This window comes from Gorilla gorilla, chromosome 2 (assembly GCF_029281585.2).
Source record: "Gorilla gorilla gorilla isolate KB3781 chromosome 2, NHGRI_mGorGor1-v2.1_pri, whole genome shotgun sequence".
NCBI classification, from domain to species: Eukaryota; Metazoa; Chordata; class Mammalia; order Primates; family Hominidae; genus Gorilla; species Gorilla gorilla.
Window position 1 is genome coordinate 110,429,959 of NC_086017.1, and position 15,079 is coordinate 110,445,037.

General features: G+C 38.2%; 2 long non-coding RNA genes across 2 annotated transcripts in view; one reads left to right on the forward strand and one right to left on the reverse strand.

The window, feature by feature from the left end:
- Window positions 1–939: 939 nt before the first annotated feature.
- Window positions 940–1,592, reverse strand: LOC129532729 (uncharacterized). Its single transcript, XR_008678612.2, has 2 exons — window positions 1,415–1,592; window positions 940–1,190 (listed from the first exon to the last, which is right to left on the reverse strand). It is a non-coding gene; the product is annotated as an uncharacterized lncRNA (long non-coding RNA).
- Window positions 1,593–1,701: 109 nt separating this feature from the next.
- LOC134757988 (uncharacterized) overlaps window positions 1,702–15,079 on the forward strand; it is a 37,528-nt gene continuing 24,150 nt past the window's right edge. Inside the window, exon 1 of the long non-coding RNA XR_010132676.1 lies at window positions 1,702–2,094. This is a non-coding gene — a long non-coding RNA (uncharacterized lncRNA). The remainder of the gene's footprint in view (window positions 2,095–15,079) is intronic.

The following is a 15,079-nucleotide window of genomic DNA, read 5'->3' on the forward strand; positions in this document are numbered from 1 at the left end:
ATGAACCTCATTTTTTACAAAGTTTGAGACAATTGTGAGACTGGGTGAGAGTTCTAATAATGGACACTGACTCTGCTTCCTACTAGTCAAAGTAACCAAATGATTCATTTAAAGGACCAGGCGTTTCTGGGGACAAGCAGGAAAAGGAACCATCCCCTACTTATCCACCCTTCACCTCTGCCTCTGTAGCTCAGCATCAGAAGTAAAAGATTAGACCACAAGGTCTACTTTCTAAAATAAAAATTTGCCACATTGGAAAATTTAAAAATTCTCTCTTGGAAAGTATTGAAATATACATTTAAAAAGATAAAATGAAAATAATGTATTTATTACTTTTCCAGGGGGAGAAAACCATTTTTAATATTTTGTCAAAGTCTCTGTCTTTGTGTTTTGACATCATATGATATTTAGCTTTATCTTGACTATTTTCATGTCATAATTATCCTTAAGGTGCTTCATATTAACACTATATACCTGCATAATACATTCTACTATGTGCCATAATTTACCTGGACATTTTTCTATTATAGAAAATTTGGTTGTTTTCAAATGGATTCTGTCACAAAAATCCCTTCCAATTGGCATTTTTGTCTATGTATATTATATGTGTGTGTGTAATATTATATATATAATTTCTTCAGAATAGTTTCTAAGAAGGAGAATTTCTGGATCAATATAGGAGTATGTTTAAGGCTAATATATTTTACAAAATACCTTTCAAAAATGTTACACCAACTTATAGCTCTACAAATCTGGCCTTAACCAGATTTTATTACCTTTTGTAAACCTCTTCTAATTTGATATTTGAAATAATATAGCCCAGCACATCTCTGGCTGGGTTATATTGTAAATTAACTCTAGTTTTTTTAGCTGGTGCCCAGAAGTGCAGGTAAGGAGAGTTCCTGAAAAGAGCATGTGTTGTCTTTCAAAGCCTGTGTGTCATCTTCAAACAGGATTTATTGGGGAGTGGGCTACTTATGTGGGCCCAGAGGATTCAAAGAAACAGGCAGGTACAAGGTTTTTGAGGAAATTAACCTAGATGTCCCCATTTCAAATCTCAAGAGTCCTTCTGCTTCCTACCTAGGCCCTGATCTTGGTATAGTAGACTTGCTGAGGTTGAAATGACAGCCTTCTCTGCAGTTCCACTGCTCCCATAATTAAGTCCTGGAATTGATCTTCGACTTTTTCTTCTGTTTATAGAAGATAAAATTCATTTTGTATGCTGCCAAGAAAGCCCCCTGGCTTTCATATTTTGCCTTAAAGTGGGGATTAATCACCCTTAGGCTTTCCTTGTCTTTCTTCTCCAGTGCATTGCTAGTATCTAGGAAAAGCAATCTGATTCCCTTGGCCTGGTAATTGCTACTTCCCTAGAACCGCTCAAATGCCCGAGATATTGCTCCTGCCAGTGCATTACCTTCCACTCGTGTCCTATTCCAGCTCAGAACTTGTAGAAGTTCTAACAACTGCACTGCTATAGCATGCTAGGGGCTATCAGTTCCCCACCTAATACCAGTGGCAGGGTTCTCATTTCCCTGCAGCCAGCAAGGGATCCAGCTTCAAAGCTGCATTTTAGATTCTGCTTCCTCAGACATTCTAACTGGTGTTTAAATTGGGTTCCCTAGGAAACAGATTCTAAGATGCAACAATACTTATAAAGGAATGAGAAATAAGAATAGGACAGAGGGGGAAGTTGAACGTCAGTGTACAATTCTAACAGGTCTTAGCCAGTCCTTCAAGAGCCCAGGAGCTAGAATGGCTCTTCCAAGTTTTCCAGAATTGAGACAAAAAGGCCAGGTCTTTGTACATCTGCATAGACCAGTTCTTTGATGTGAGCTAACTCCAGTAAGAGGGTATAACCTTGAGCAAAGCAGCTCCCTTTATTCTAGAGCAATCTCCAAAGTGGTACTCAGCCGTGAAATGTCTACATCCAATACTTCTCGCAGGTGTGGAAATGCACGCTTCAGATCTGAAGGGGCAATGCAGAAGGCATACCACAGCATCCACCACATGCTTCCACAACAATAAAAAATAGTTTGGATATTACTTAGCTTAATAGTTCGAAGATGTGTCTGTAAAAGTCAGCATAATGTTCAGGTAAGAGAACAAATGATGTTTTAAACAGGTAAATCAATACGCTTAAGCAAAAATGTAGTTTGAATATTAAAGTTGGGGAAGATGTTCATAAACATCAATATATAAACAGGTAGGATAATAATTATTTTATAATATAGAGAAATTAATAGTATATAGCCAATAGTAAATAAAAATAGGGAGGGACCAAACTCTTTGGCCAAGAAATAAGCTTTCTTTATAGCATAAGATGTGTTCTGTAAGTTACACATCTTCTCCACTCCCGGATTTTTCTCCACCTTTGAGTTGCTGTGCCATCTATAAAATTTGTTTATACAAATTTTTATCTGCCTAACTTCCATGCTGCCACTCATTATGCTCAGCCTCATAGGCAAGGAAGAGTGGTAAAGAAGAGAGGGCATGGTTCCCAAAATAGATTTCATTTTGTGCAATTCCACTAACTACTTTTCAGTCAGCTCTCTGCTTTAACTAGAAAAAAATATAGTAAGGAGAAGAGGTTGAAATTAGTTGAATCCTCTTACCTCCAATATGAAGATTATTAATCAGCATAGATTATTATAGGAAGCATGAATTTCAAAATTCTGTGGTCTAGGTGATTCTGACAAGTTATCTAGATTAATCTTCCTCATTCAATTTAGTGTGTAAAGTATTCTAGTCAAGACCCTTGAGACCCACTGGTTTGCCATGACAAAGAAAATTTTTAATCCCATTAATGAATGAATCAGCACCATTTCAAATAAAGAGCTAATGAACTTTATTGAAGTCATAGATAAATTACTGTGCTATGAAAGTTAGAAATTATTATATTGTGAATATAACTATTCTACTCAGCAACCCAAGGCCAATTGTCAACTCTAATGAGATCTGGTAATATGGCCCATATGATCTTGGGATTTCAATAAACCCAGGTTCAAGTCCTGGCTCTGCTACCTGGTAGCTTTGTTTTCATAAGCAAATGATTAACTTCTCTAAGTTTCAGTTGCCTGTTTCATAAAATACATATATCAATGCCACCTACTTCATGGAGTTTTGCAATAATATGAGCAAATAGCATAGTACTGGCACCGAGAAAGTACTAAATAACTTTTATCTATATTAATTTAATATTATTTTTAGCGTAACAATAATTGTTATTTGTATTAATGTTTTTCAACGTGTAACTGATCTTTCTCAATGTTCTTGGGTTGTAAGAACAAAGCCTAACAGAAGCAGAGTTGATTTTTTAGTGTTTTAAATTGTGGCCCTCCAGAGGACGAGCAGCCCAACTGTGCTTGTTTAATGTGGTTTGTTCTGCACCATATGCGTGTGGGCTTTTAATAAATGCCGTTTGATGATGATGATGAGTTCCTGGAGACAGAGCAGTGTTCAGCAGAGTCACTACATTATGTTTGGCCTTGCTTTCTACTACTCAACTCCAGGAATGCTCTTGTGAGCAGTACCAAAACTTCTGAAATTTCCATTTGAGGTAAAGTACCGCTGCCAGCAAGCTGCACGAAGGGAGTCATTAACCCTCACCCTCTTTTCTTGTGGCTCTTGCCAAACTGACTCTCGGAAGGGCTTTCTCAGCGGGCTGTCCTGCAGTTCTCAGCAGCATTCCACAGCAGTGCTATCTGCTGTCCTTCCTGAGAAAGCAAGGGTAGAATAGCCACTGAGCTCAGTGGGCCAACTTCGAAAGTCCAAACTATGGGGAAAAATTTATTACAACTCTACCTAGAGGAAAAACAAAACCAAGGACTCAGTCTATAGTCAGTCCCTAATCAATGCAAAAGGAGCTTACAGCTCCAGGGACTCAAATAGGATTTAAACATTTTAGAAATGTTTACATTAAAAACAATGATATATTAAAGCAACAAGCCTGAAAACTACAATCAAAAGCAAAAATTCTTTCTCCCCAAAACTTACATTAAAGTGACTGAGCAGTATGAAGGGTTTTCTGCGGCAATCAGGCTTTTCAAGAGCCCAAGTCCTTTTTCTTGGACAGTTCACTTTCCAATCCAAGATAGACCTTTCAACTGAGTTTTGTCTTAGTACATTCTTGTCACTGCTATAAAACAATTATAATTGTCTTTGAATTAAGTCTATTTTGTTTCAGATGTGCCCCCCAATTTTTAGAAGAAAAGTATTTTTTCTTGAGTAAAATGTCAAGTTTCTTATGGACAAAACTTTCACTCTTCTATCTAGGAGTTATCATTGGAAAGGGTCTAGAGACCCCTGGTACAATCTTTCCAAAAAGGATACTTCAAGTGAAGAGTGCAGAAAATGCTGTAAATGAATAATGCTTCTTTTCAGACAACCCGGGTTCTCCAAACACAGACATAGCTGTGATGCTTTGCCAGGTCAAGAAAGAACCCCATGTTTAACAACGATGACCTGGATTTTCAGCAACATTATTAGCTTTGCAGACAGTCTGCCTATGCAAGCTTAGACCCGATTTCCAAGGTTCGTTGAGATTATTGCCTGAAATATCAGAGAAGAGTTAATAGAGTGAATAGAGATTCAAAAGAGCAGAAGAACATCAAATCACTTTTGTGGGGAGAGGGGACACAGGGAGAAGCCTGAGTCAATGTGCCTTGACTTGGAAAAAGACAACAAGACTATAAGTTTAACCTTGCAAAAGTCACAGAAATGAGAAATTTTGCCTTACTATACCTAAGTTTATGTGTTTACAGTTGCACTCTAAGTCACTCTTTACTCTTTGATCCACTTAATCATATTTTACATCCAGTTGATCAATCATTTCATCAAGTGTTTGTTTGTTTGTTTGTTTGTTTGTTTGTTTGTTTGTTTTTGGAGACAGAGTCTTGTTCTGTCGCCCAGGCTGGAGTGCAGTGGCGTGATCTCAGCTCACTGCAACCTCCGCCTTCTGGGTTCAGGTGATTCTCCTGCCTCAGCCTCCTGAGTAGCTGGGACTACAGGCGCATGCCACTATGCCCAGCTAATTTTTTGTATTTTAGTAGAGACAGGGTTTCACCATGTTGCCCAGGCTGGTCTCGAACTCCTGAGCTCAGGCAATCAGCCTGCCTGGGCCACCCAAAGTGCCAGGATTATAGGCATGAGCCACCATGCCCAGTCTTCATCAAATTTTTAAATCCATCTACAGAGACTTTGCAACAATATTCCAAGGATTTTTTTTCATTGTTGACAAGTCTGTTGTTACTGGCAATGTGTGTAGGAACTAGTCCTGGTGACCTCCCTGTGAACCCACCAAAAAGTCAAAATTTGCAATTTCTTGTTCAGTGTAAAACTGAGCTTTGACCTTGAGGACTTTGTTGTGGTGGCTTCCCCTGGGAAATCAAAGAGACTGGTCATTTCTCAAGTCCCTAGAAGCAGTTCTGTTGTCAGAATCTCTCAGGGGCCTTTGAGTAAGAATCTTTCAACTTAATGGTTCAAGTACAAGTTTTCATTGGTATACAGAAGCCATAATCTAAATAACAAGTCTTTCAAGAAGTGACAGGAAGACATAAGGGAGAGAAAAAGAGGAAACTGTTTTTGAGAAAAGAAGAGGTAAGATAATATAAAACGTAGTAGGAAGGAGTCAGTGTGAGCTACATAGCCACATCAGTCTCTCCATCTTTTTGGAATGTCTCATTTATTTGCTGGGTCGTTTCCATTGTTCTCGCTGGCTCTTCTCATGTGGAAAGAAAATACTTTCTCTGCCAATTACAATTGAATCTTTTACACCTCAGCTGAGAACATTCTGTAGGTTGGACTTTATTCTAATTTACTTGGATACCCTTCTTATTGGCCTTATTTTTCTTGTGTCTCAGTTATAAGCCTTCCCTAAGAAGTTAGGTACTGCTATTCTACGCCTCACTCAGATGTTGACATAACTTTTATCACCAGCAGTTCTACTTGTCAAAAGTAATTAGGCATGCTATCAAATGTCTGGAGCCAGGCAGATCTTCTTTATGATACACTTCAGCAAGACGCTCAATTTGTAGGTTTATTCATCCATATCCTCCTCTGCTTGTTTGCCCAACCCGTGGGACCACTTCTCTTTCTTAGAACCACATGGTTTTGTGAAGGCCAGGATCAGTCAGTATTTTTTGAATGAGTACCCATTATGGGCCAAAACTGTGTGTGAGAAACAAAAAATAAACATGAACAGAGCTGAAAAATACCCTAAAGCTTTAGTCTAAAATTTTCTTGTCTCCCAACAATGAAATTGAGATCCAGAGAAATAATTTTTTCAAGTCATTCTATAATATCGTGGTGGGACTGGAATAAGAAAACAGTTCTTACCACAACTCCTGGACTTTCACAGGTTCATAAGTCTTTCAATTAGTTGAAATGACAAATGCCAGCACGTCACAACCCAAAAACATTTCCCTGTACACTTATATGGTCCCCTCTAGTCAGAAAAATCTACCCTGTTTGAAAATGTTTATTAATGCCTCATCTTCCTAAGATTTTCCACAAAACCAAGCTCTAAAGAGAAAGGTAATGAGTTCTTTCCATTTTTTGTTATTCAAATTCTCACTGACCTCACGGGTCATAGAAAATCACTATCAACAATTCTGCAAGGGTTACGAAGTAACACACAAGTTAGCAGTGGCCTCAGTGAATACAGAACTGCATATGTCAGGAAGCCTGTGAGAAGAACTATATGTAAGAATTGAAATGTGGTAACTCTTTTGTTTTTTAACTTTTTTTCTAGGTTCAGTGATGCATGTATAGGTTTGTAATATAGGTAAATTTTGTGTCACAGCGGGGTGGCGTATAGATTATTCCATCACCCAGGTAATAAGTATAGCAGCTGACAGACAGTGTTTTGGTCCTCACTGATCTCCCGCCCTCCACCCTCAAGTAGGTCCCGGTGTCTGTTATTCCCCACTTTGTGTCCGTGTGTACTCAAAGATGAGCTCACACTTGTAAATGAGAACATGTGGTATTTGGTTTTTCTGTTCCTGTGTTAGTTCACTTAGGATAATGGCCTCCAGCTCCATCCTTGTTGCTGCAAAGGACAATCTCATTCATTGTTATGGCTATATAATATTCTACAGTACATATGTAGCATATTTTCTTTATCCAGTCTACCATTGATGGGCATTTAGGTGGATTCCCTGTCTTTGCTATTGTGAATAGTTCTGCAATAAATATACGTGTGTCTTTATGGTAGTACCCTATGATTTATATTTGGGGGGCATATACCCAATAATGGGATTGCTATGTGGAATGATAATTCTGTTTTGAGTTCTTTCAGAAATCGCCAACTGCTTTCCAATATACCTGAACAAATTTACACTCCCACAAGCAGTGTATAAACATTCCCTTTGCTCTGCAACCACACCAGCATCTGTTATTTTTTTTTTTGTATACTTTAAGTTTTAGGGTACATGTGCACAAAGTGCAGCTTTGTTACATATGTATACATGTCCCATGTTGGTGTGCTTCACCCATTAACTCTTCATTTACATTAGGTATGTCTCCTAATGCTATCCCTCCCCGCTCCCCCCACCCCACAACAGGCCGCAGTGTGTGATGTTCCCCTTCCTGTGTCCATGTGTTCTCACTGTTCAATTCCCACCTATGAGTCAGAACATGCGGTGTTTGGTTTTTTTGTCCTTGCGATAGTTTGCTGAGAATGATGGTTTCCAGCTTCATCCATATCCCTACAAAGGACATGAACTCATCATTTTTTATGGCTGCATGGTATTCCATGGTGTATATGTGCCACATTTTCTTAATCCAGTCTATCACTGTTGGGCATTTGGGTTGGTTCCAAGCCTTTGCTATTGTGAATAGTGCCGCAATAAACATACATGTGCATGTGTCTTTATAGCAGCATGATTTATAATCCTTTGGGTATATACCCAGTAATGGGATGGCTGGGTCAAATGGTATTTCTAGTTCTAGATCCCTGAGGAATGGCCACACGGACTTCCACAAGGGTTGAACTAGTTTACAGTCCCACCAACAGTGTAAAAGTATCCCTATTTCTCCACATCCTCTCCAGCACCTGTTGTTTCCTGACTTTTTAATGATTGCCATTCTAACTGGCGTGAGATGGTATCTCATTGTGGTTTTGATTTGCATTTCTCTGATGGCCAGTGATGATGAGCATTTTTTCATGTGTCTGTTGGCTGCATAAATGTCTTCTTTCAAGAAGTATCTGTTCAAATCATTCTCCCACTTGTTGATGGGGTTGTTTGTTCTTTTCTTGTAAATTTGTTTGAGTTCCTTGTAGATTCTGGATATTAGCGCTTTGTCAGATGAGTGGATTGCAAAAATTTTCTCCCATTCTTTAGGTTGCCTGTTCACTCTGATGGTAGTTTCTTTTGCTGTGCAGAAGCTCTTTTAGTTTAATTAGATCCCATTTGTCAATTTTGGCTTTTGTTGCTGTTGCTTTTGGTGTTTTAGACATGAAGTCCTTGCCCAAGCCTATGTCCTGAATGGTATTGCCTAGGTTTTCTTCTAGGGTTTTTATGGTTTTAGGTCTAACATTTAGGTCTTTAATACATCTTGAATTAATTTTTGTATAAAGTGTAAGGAAGGGATCCAGTTTCAGCTTTCTGCCTATGGCTAGCCAGTTTTCCCAGCACCATTTATTAAATAGGGAATCCTTTCCCCATTTGTTGTTGTCAGATTTGTCAAAGATGAGATAGTTGTTAGATGTGTGGCATTATTTCTGAGAGCTCTATTCTGTTCCATTGGTCTGTAACTCTGTTTTGGTACCAGTACCATGCTGTTTTGGTTACTGTAGCCTTGTAGTATAGTTTGAAGTCAGGTAGCGTGATGCCTCCAGCTTTGTTCTTTTGGCTTAGGATTGACTTGGCAATGAGGCTCTTTTTTGGTTCCATATGAACTTTAAAGTAGTTTTTTCCAATTCTATGAAGAAAGTCATTGGTAGCTTGATGGGGATGGCATTGAATCTATAAATTACCTTAGGCAGTATGGCCATTTTCACAATATTGATTCCTCCTACCCATGAGCATGGAATATTCTTCCAGTTGTTTGTATCCTCTTTTATTTCGTTGAGCAGTGGTTTGTAGTTCTCCTTGAAGAGGTCCTTCACATCCCCTGTAAGTTAGATTCCTAGGTATTTTATTCTCTTTGAAGTAATTGTGAATGGGAGTTCACTCTTGATTTGGCTCTCTGTCTGCTATTGGTGTATAAGAATGCTTGTGATTTTTGCACATTGATTTTGTATCCTGAGACTTTGCTGAAGTTGCTTATCAGCTTAAGGAGATTTTGGGCTGAGATGATGGGCTTTTCTAGATATACAATCATGTCATCTGCAAACAGGGACAATTTGACTTCCTCTTTTCCTAATTGAATACCCTTTATTTCCTTCTCCTGCCTGATAGCCCTGGACAGAACTTCCAACACTATGTTGAATAGGAGTGGTGAGAGAGGGCATCCCTGTCTTGTGCCAGTTTTCGAAGGGAATGCTTCCAGTTTTTGCCCATTCAGTATGATATTGGCTGTGGGTTTGTCATAAATAGCTCTTATTATTTTGAGATATGCCCCATCAGTACCTAATTTATTGAGAGTTTTTAGCATGAAGGGCTGTTAAATTTTGTCAAAGGCCTTTTCTGCATCTATTGAGATAATCATGTGGTTTTTGTCGTTGGTTCTGTTTATATGCTGGATTACATTTATTGATTTGCATATGTTGAATCAGTCTTGCATTCCAGGGATGAAGCCCACTTAATCATGGTGGATAAGCTTTTTGATGTGTTGCTGGATTCGGTTTGCCAGTATTTTATTGAGGATTTTTGCATCGATGTTCATCAGGGATATTGGTCTAAAATTCTCTTTTTTGGTTGTGTCTCTGCCAGGCTTTGGTATCAGGATACAGCATCTGTTATTTTTTGACTTTTTAGTAATAGCCATTCTGATTGATGTGACTGGGCATGGTGGTTTGCATCTTAATCTTGGATTCTTGGGAGGCTGAGGCCAGGAGTTTGAGATCTGCCTGGGCAACATAGCGAATTATCAGCACACCACTATATTCCAGCCTAGGCAACAGAGTGAGACCCCATCTCTAAAATAAATAATTAAATAAAGAACGGGTTTTTTTTTAGAACACCTCTTAAATTAGCAGAACCTACTTAGCTCTAGCTTTCAAATAATCCAAACTTTTTAAACTTTTTCAACTTTCTGTCAGACAAATTAAGTCATTAAAACAAACTTACATAAGGAATTTGCTCTAAAGGTATTCCTGTATGTCCTGGGATCAGGATTCTATGTATTCAAATCTCACACAAGCAATTCTAAACCAAGGATAGTCTATTATTCACTGATTAAGGATTAAAATGCCCCCCATAGCCTCATGGATACCAAAGTAGGAGCATACATTGATGTATGTTAGAATGATTTTCAATACTAAAAGCTTTGTCCCTTAACATTACAGCAAAAATTAACTGAACAATACTAACTTCTAATATTCCAATAAACTGAGATTTTAAGATATTGAATACAATAGAAATCCATTACGATCTTTAGTATGTCTAACAATGGAGCATCAGTTTCCTAAAATACACCTGCACTGAGATAACATCACTAATCCTATATTCAACAGTAGTTATACCTAGTCAAGTAACTTCAAGTCTTTAAGTATCACCTTTCTTAGGCTTAAAATAGAGCTGGTGAGCATTCAGCTAAGTGAGTTTTAAAGTCCTTCCCAACTGTGAAGTTATTTGATTATGTGGATTCTATAACACTATTTGTGTATCACCCAAATATGAATCCTGTCCTCTGGCAATAAAAGAAAAAAAAGCACAAAATAAAATCCTATACAACCTCTCCAGTGTGCTAAAACCCTGTAATTCTCATTGACTCTAAAAGCAGTTCTGCAGATGTGAGAGGAAGAACATAAATAGTGTGCACCTCTGCAAAGTGAAACTGAATGACTGTGAGCCAGCCAGCTGCACCAAGAATGACTTCAATTGAGCTATGAGTTGGTAACTGGTTCTCAAACCAGCTGTGCCACAATCCTTGATCCAGTCTTATTTGCAACAAGAATGTGTATGGAGACCCAAGGGAAAACATTTATTTGCCTGCAAGAGATTAAAGATAGAGATACCACAACCAATTTGCAAGTCATTGGTGATTATAAGAAATTTCTCAAAACAGAAATATTTGCTGAGTATTTTGTTTTTTGTTTTGTGTTGTTTTGTTTTAAACCAATACCCAGTAAAGTATCTACAATGTATCCGAATAGTAATAGACACTGTGGAGATAGAAAGATGAATAAGCCATAGCTCTTGCCTTCAACTCTGTAGGGGAAATAAGACATACACAAATAGATACAACAGAATGCAGTAGGGATGGGCCTACAAATAATGGAGACAACATTCTTTAAGAATCAAAGTAGGTTTTTGGCTGGTCATCATCAAGTCATTTTGACATATATCACATAATCATTAAAGATATTTATACACATACACACTGGTTGCAAGCCAAGAAATATGACCATGGCAATTAAACATTTTAAGAAAACAATAACAAATTAAACAAAGTTGGTGAAAATTTAGCGAGGTTTGTAATTATAACTCTAGTTTTATCCCATTAACAAAGGTATTGGAATTTGGTGTTTTAGAGATTAGTAAATCTGATCAAAGTAGACATTTCATACATGTCACTCTATTAAATGAAATGTGTTTTTGAAAACACTAAACCAAAAGCAAAATGGATGACCTCACCCCAACATGCTATTCTTGGAATTTCTGACAGTCTTGTTTAATACTGTTTCATCGTCTTCTTATCAAAAAAAATTTTTAATGGAGTCCTTCTTATCTTTAGTGGAAATGGTATATTTAGTAGAAAATACAGAATAAACCTAAATTCTTATATACAGACAACTTAAACTTCCTTATGAGATTGACCATATGCACGTAACTATTCTCTCCAAAAAAATGTGCTACAATGTCAGTAGAGGAAAAAAAAGATATCAGTTCTAAAAAACAAAAAAAAAAATTTGAGAAAGACAACATCAGAGTATGAGAAATTTCAGCAAATTTTTGGAAAACTAATGGAGTGGTGGTAACTAAGCTTATGGAGGAATACAATCTCAAGTGCCTAGAAAGGTCTTAGGTCAGGTTCCTTAGAAGCAGAGCCTGAAATGGAGATTCCTGCGTAAATGACGTATTGATGAAATACCCTCAGGAGAAACTCATAGGAAAATGAAGGATGTTGGCTAGAGCATAAGAAAAGGCTAGGCAAAAATGTGATTTCAGAGAAGTCTAGCTTCAGCCCGATCCCACAAAGAGTGCTGGAGGATAAATAGTACCAAAAGGTTATCCCTTCCAGACAAAAGAATGCTGGGCTATTACACCCCTGCATCAGTCAGTTACACGTCTGCCCCAGGCAGAGGGAGAGAAGTGTAATCTCCCATGTGTCTCTGAACCAACAAGCTCCCCTTTGCCAAGGACAATCTTTCAAAGAAGTGTACAGGTGTGAGCCACTAGAGCAGCCAGCATCTCCAACAGCTGGAGGCTGGGTGTACTCCCTTAGTAAAGGGAATCTGGGCAAGGTACCAACAGTATCTTCTCTAGCCATCACTTACACAGCTTAGTCCACTTGCTTCTCACTTTAAATGTACTCCATCTGGTCACTGCTTCTTCAGGGTTCTGGTTGGTTGCAATTTCCAGTAAAATTTACAGGAGGAGAGTTACTGGGGATGAGCTTCTGCCTCCCTGCTGAAATAGGTTTCAAGACCTTAACTAATATACAACATCTTCCTCTTCTTCCATCCTTTCTAGATTTCCTCCCCTTCTGATAACACTTCTGCTAATCTAGGTGACTTAGCTATTGGGAAGACACAGGCCTTCATCCTTGAGTAGTCAAAGCCCCTTGTTAGCAAGCCTTTATTGTTTCATTTGCCAGTTTACAATTGAGATTGGGTGTGACTTTATCAAGAGATGTCCCACTGGCCCAGTGGATCATCTGAGTGCCAAACGTATTCCTCACTGCCTTTTCATATGGCAATAATTTTACCACTTCAGTGGTGAAAAGGGTCAAAATTAGCCTTCCCAATAGACAATTCCTTTCTTTGCCTGCTGGTAGGCCACAATGCCAGGTGTCAGCTATAGTTTTGTTTTTATTTGGTTTCTCTTAGCCACTAGGCCACCAGGGATGTAGTTTTAAATTAGGTTGAACGCTTTCTGTGATCCCAGGTGAAAGAATTTCCCTTGTGGGAACCAGGATCTCTAGACTCACAGAGCCTAGAGCTTCATGGTAATGTGAATCGGATCATGCTTACTTATATCCATTTATTTCTCTTTTTATTATTACCTTTTATTTAGGTTCAGGGGTATGTGTGCAGGGTTGTTATATAGGTAAGCTGCATGTCACAGTGGTTTGATGTACAGATAATTTCATCATCCCTAGTAATGAACATAGTACCTGATAGGTATTTTTTTGATCATCTCTCTCCTCCCACTCTCCACCCTCAAGTAGGCCCCAGTGTCTGTTGTTCACCCCCTAATATCCCTGAGTTCTCATTATTTAGTTCCCACTTATAAGTGAAAATATGCTGTATTTGGTTTTCTGTTCCTGTGTTAGTTTGCTTAGGATGATGGCCTGCAGTTCTATCCATGTTGCTGCAAAGGATATTATCTCATTCATTTTTATGGCTGCATAGTATTCCATGGTGTATACGTGCCACTTGATCCAGTCTACCACTGATGGGCATTTAGGTTGATTCTACATCTTTTCTTTCTCTTTTTTGAGACGGAGTCTTGCTCTGTCGCCCAGGCTGGAGTGCAGTGGCGCAATCTCGGCTCACTGTAAGCAATTCTACATCTTTTCTATTGTGAACAGTACTGCAATGAATATATGGCTGCATGTGTCTTTATGGTAGAACAATTTATTTTCCTTTGAGCGTGTATCCAATAATGGGATTACTGGGTCAAATGGTAATCCTGTTTTAAATTCTTTGAGGAATTGCCACACTGCTTTCCATAGAGGCTGAACCCCCACCAGCAATGTATAAGTGTTTCCTCTTCTCCCCAAACTTGCCAGCATCTGTTATTCTTTGGCCTTTTTCTAATGGCCACTGTGAATAGTGTGAGCTGGCATCTCATTGTGGTTTTGATTTGCATTTCTCTAGTGATCAGTGATATCGGACTTTTTTCATATGCTTGTTAGATGCATGTATGTCTTCTTTTGAAAAGTGTGTGTTCATGTCCTTTGCCCATTTCTTAATGGAGTTGTTTTTAGCTTGTAAATTTGTTTAAGTTCTTTATAGAGGCTGGATATCAGACTTTTGTCAGATGCATAGTTTACAAATATGTTCTCCCATTCTGTAGGTTTTCTCTCTACTTTGTTAATGGTTTATTTTGATGTGCAGAAGCTCTTTAGTTTAATTAGAGCCTATCTCTCAATTTTTGTGTTTGCTGCAATTGTTTTCGACGTCTTCATCCTAAAATCTTTGCCAAGTCCTAAGTCAAGATAGAATTTCCTAGGTTATCTTCCAGAGTTTTTATAGTTTGAGGTTTTACATTTAAGTCTTTAATCCATCTTGAGTTGACCTTTGTATATGGTATAAGGTAGGGGTCCAGTTTCATTCTTCTGTATATGGCTAACCAGTTATCTAAACACCATTTATTGAATGAGGAGTCCTTTCTCCATTGCTTGTTTTTGCCAGCTTTGTCGAAGATCAGATGGTTGTAGGTATATGGCATTATTTCTGACTCGTCTATCCTGTTTAATTGGTCTATGTGTCTATTTTTGTACCAGTACCATGCTGTTTTGGTTACTGCAGCCCTATAACATAGTTTGAAGTTGGATAAGTGATGCCTCCAGCTTTGCTCTTTTTGCTTAACATTGCCTTGGCTATTCTGGCTCTTTTTTGGTTCCATATGAATTTTAAAATAGTTGTATCTAATTCTGTGAAGAATGTTATTGGGAATTTGATAGGAATAGCACTGAACCTGTACATTGCTTTGGGCAGTATGGTCATTTTAACAATATTGATTCTTCCTATCTATGATCATGGAATGTTTATCTGTTTGTTTGTGTCATCTGATTTCTTTGAGAAGCA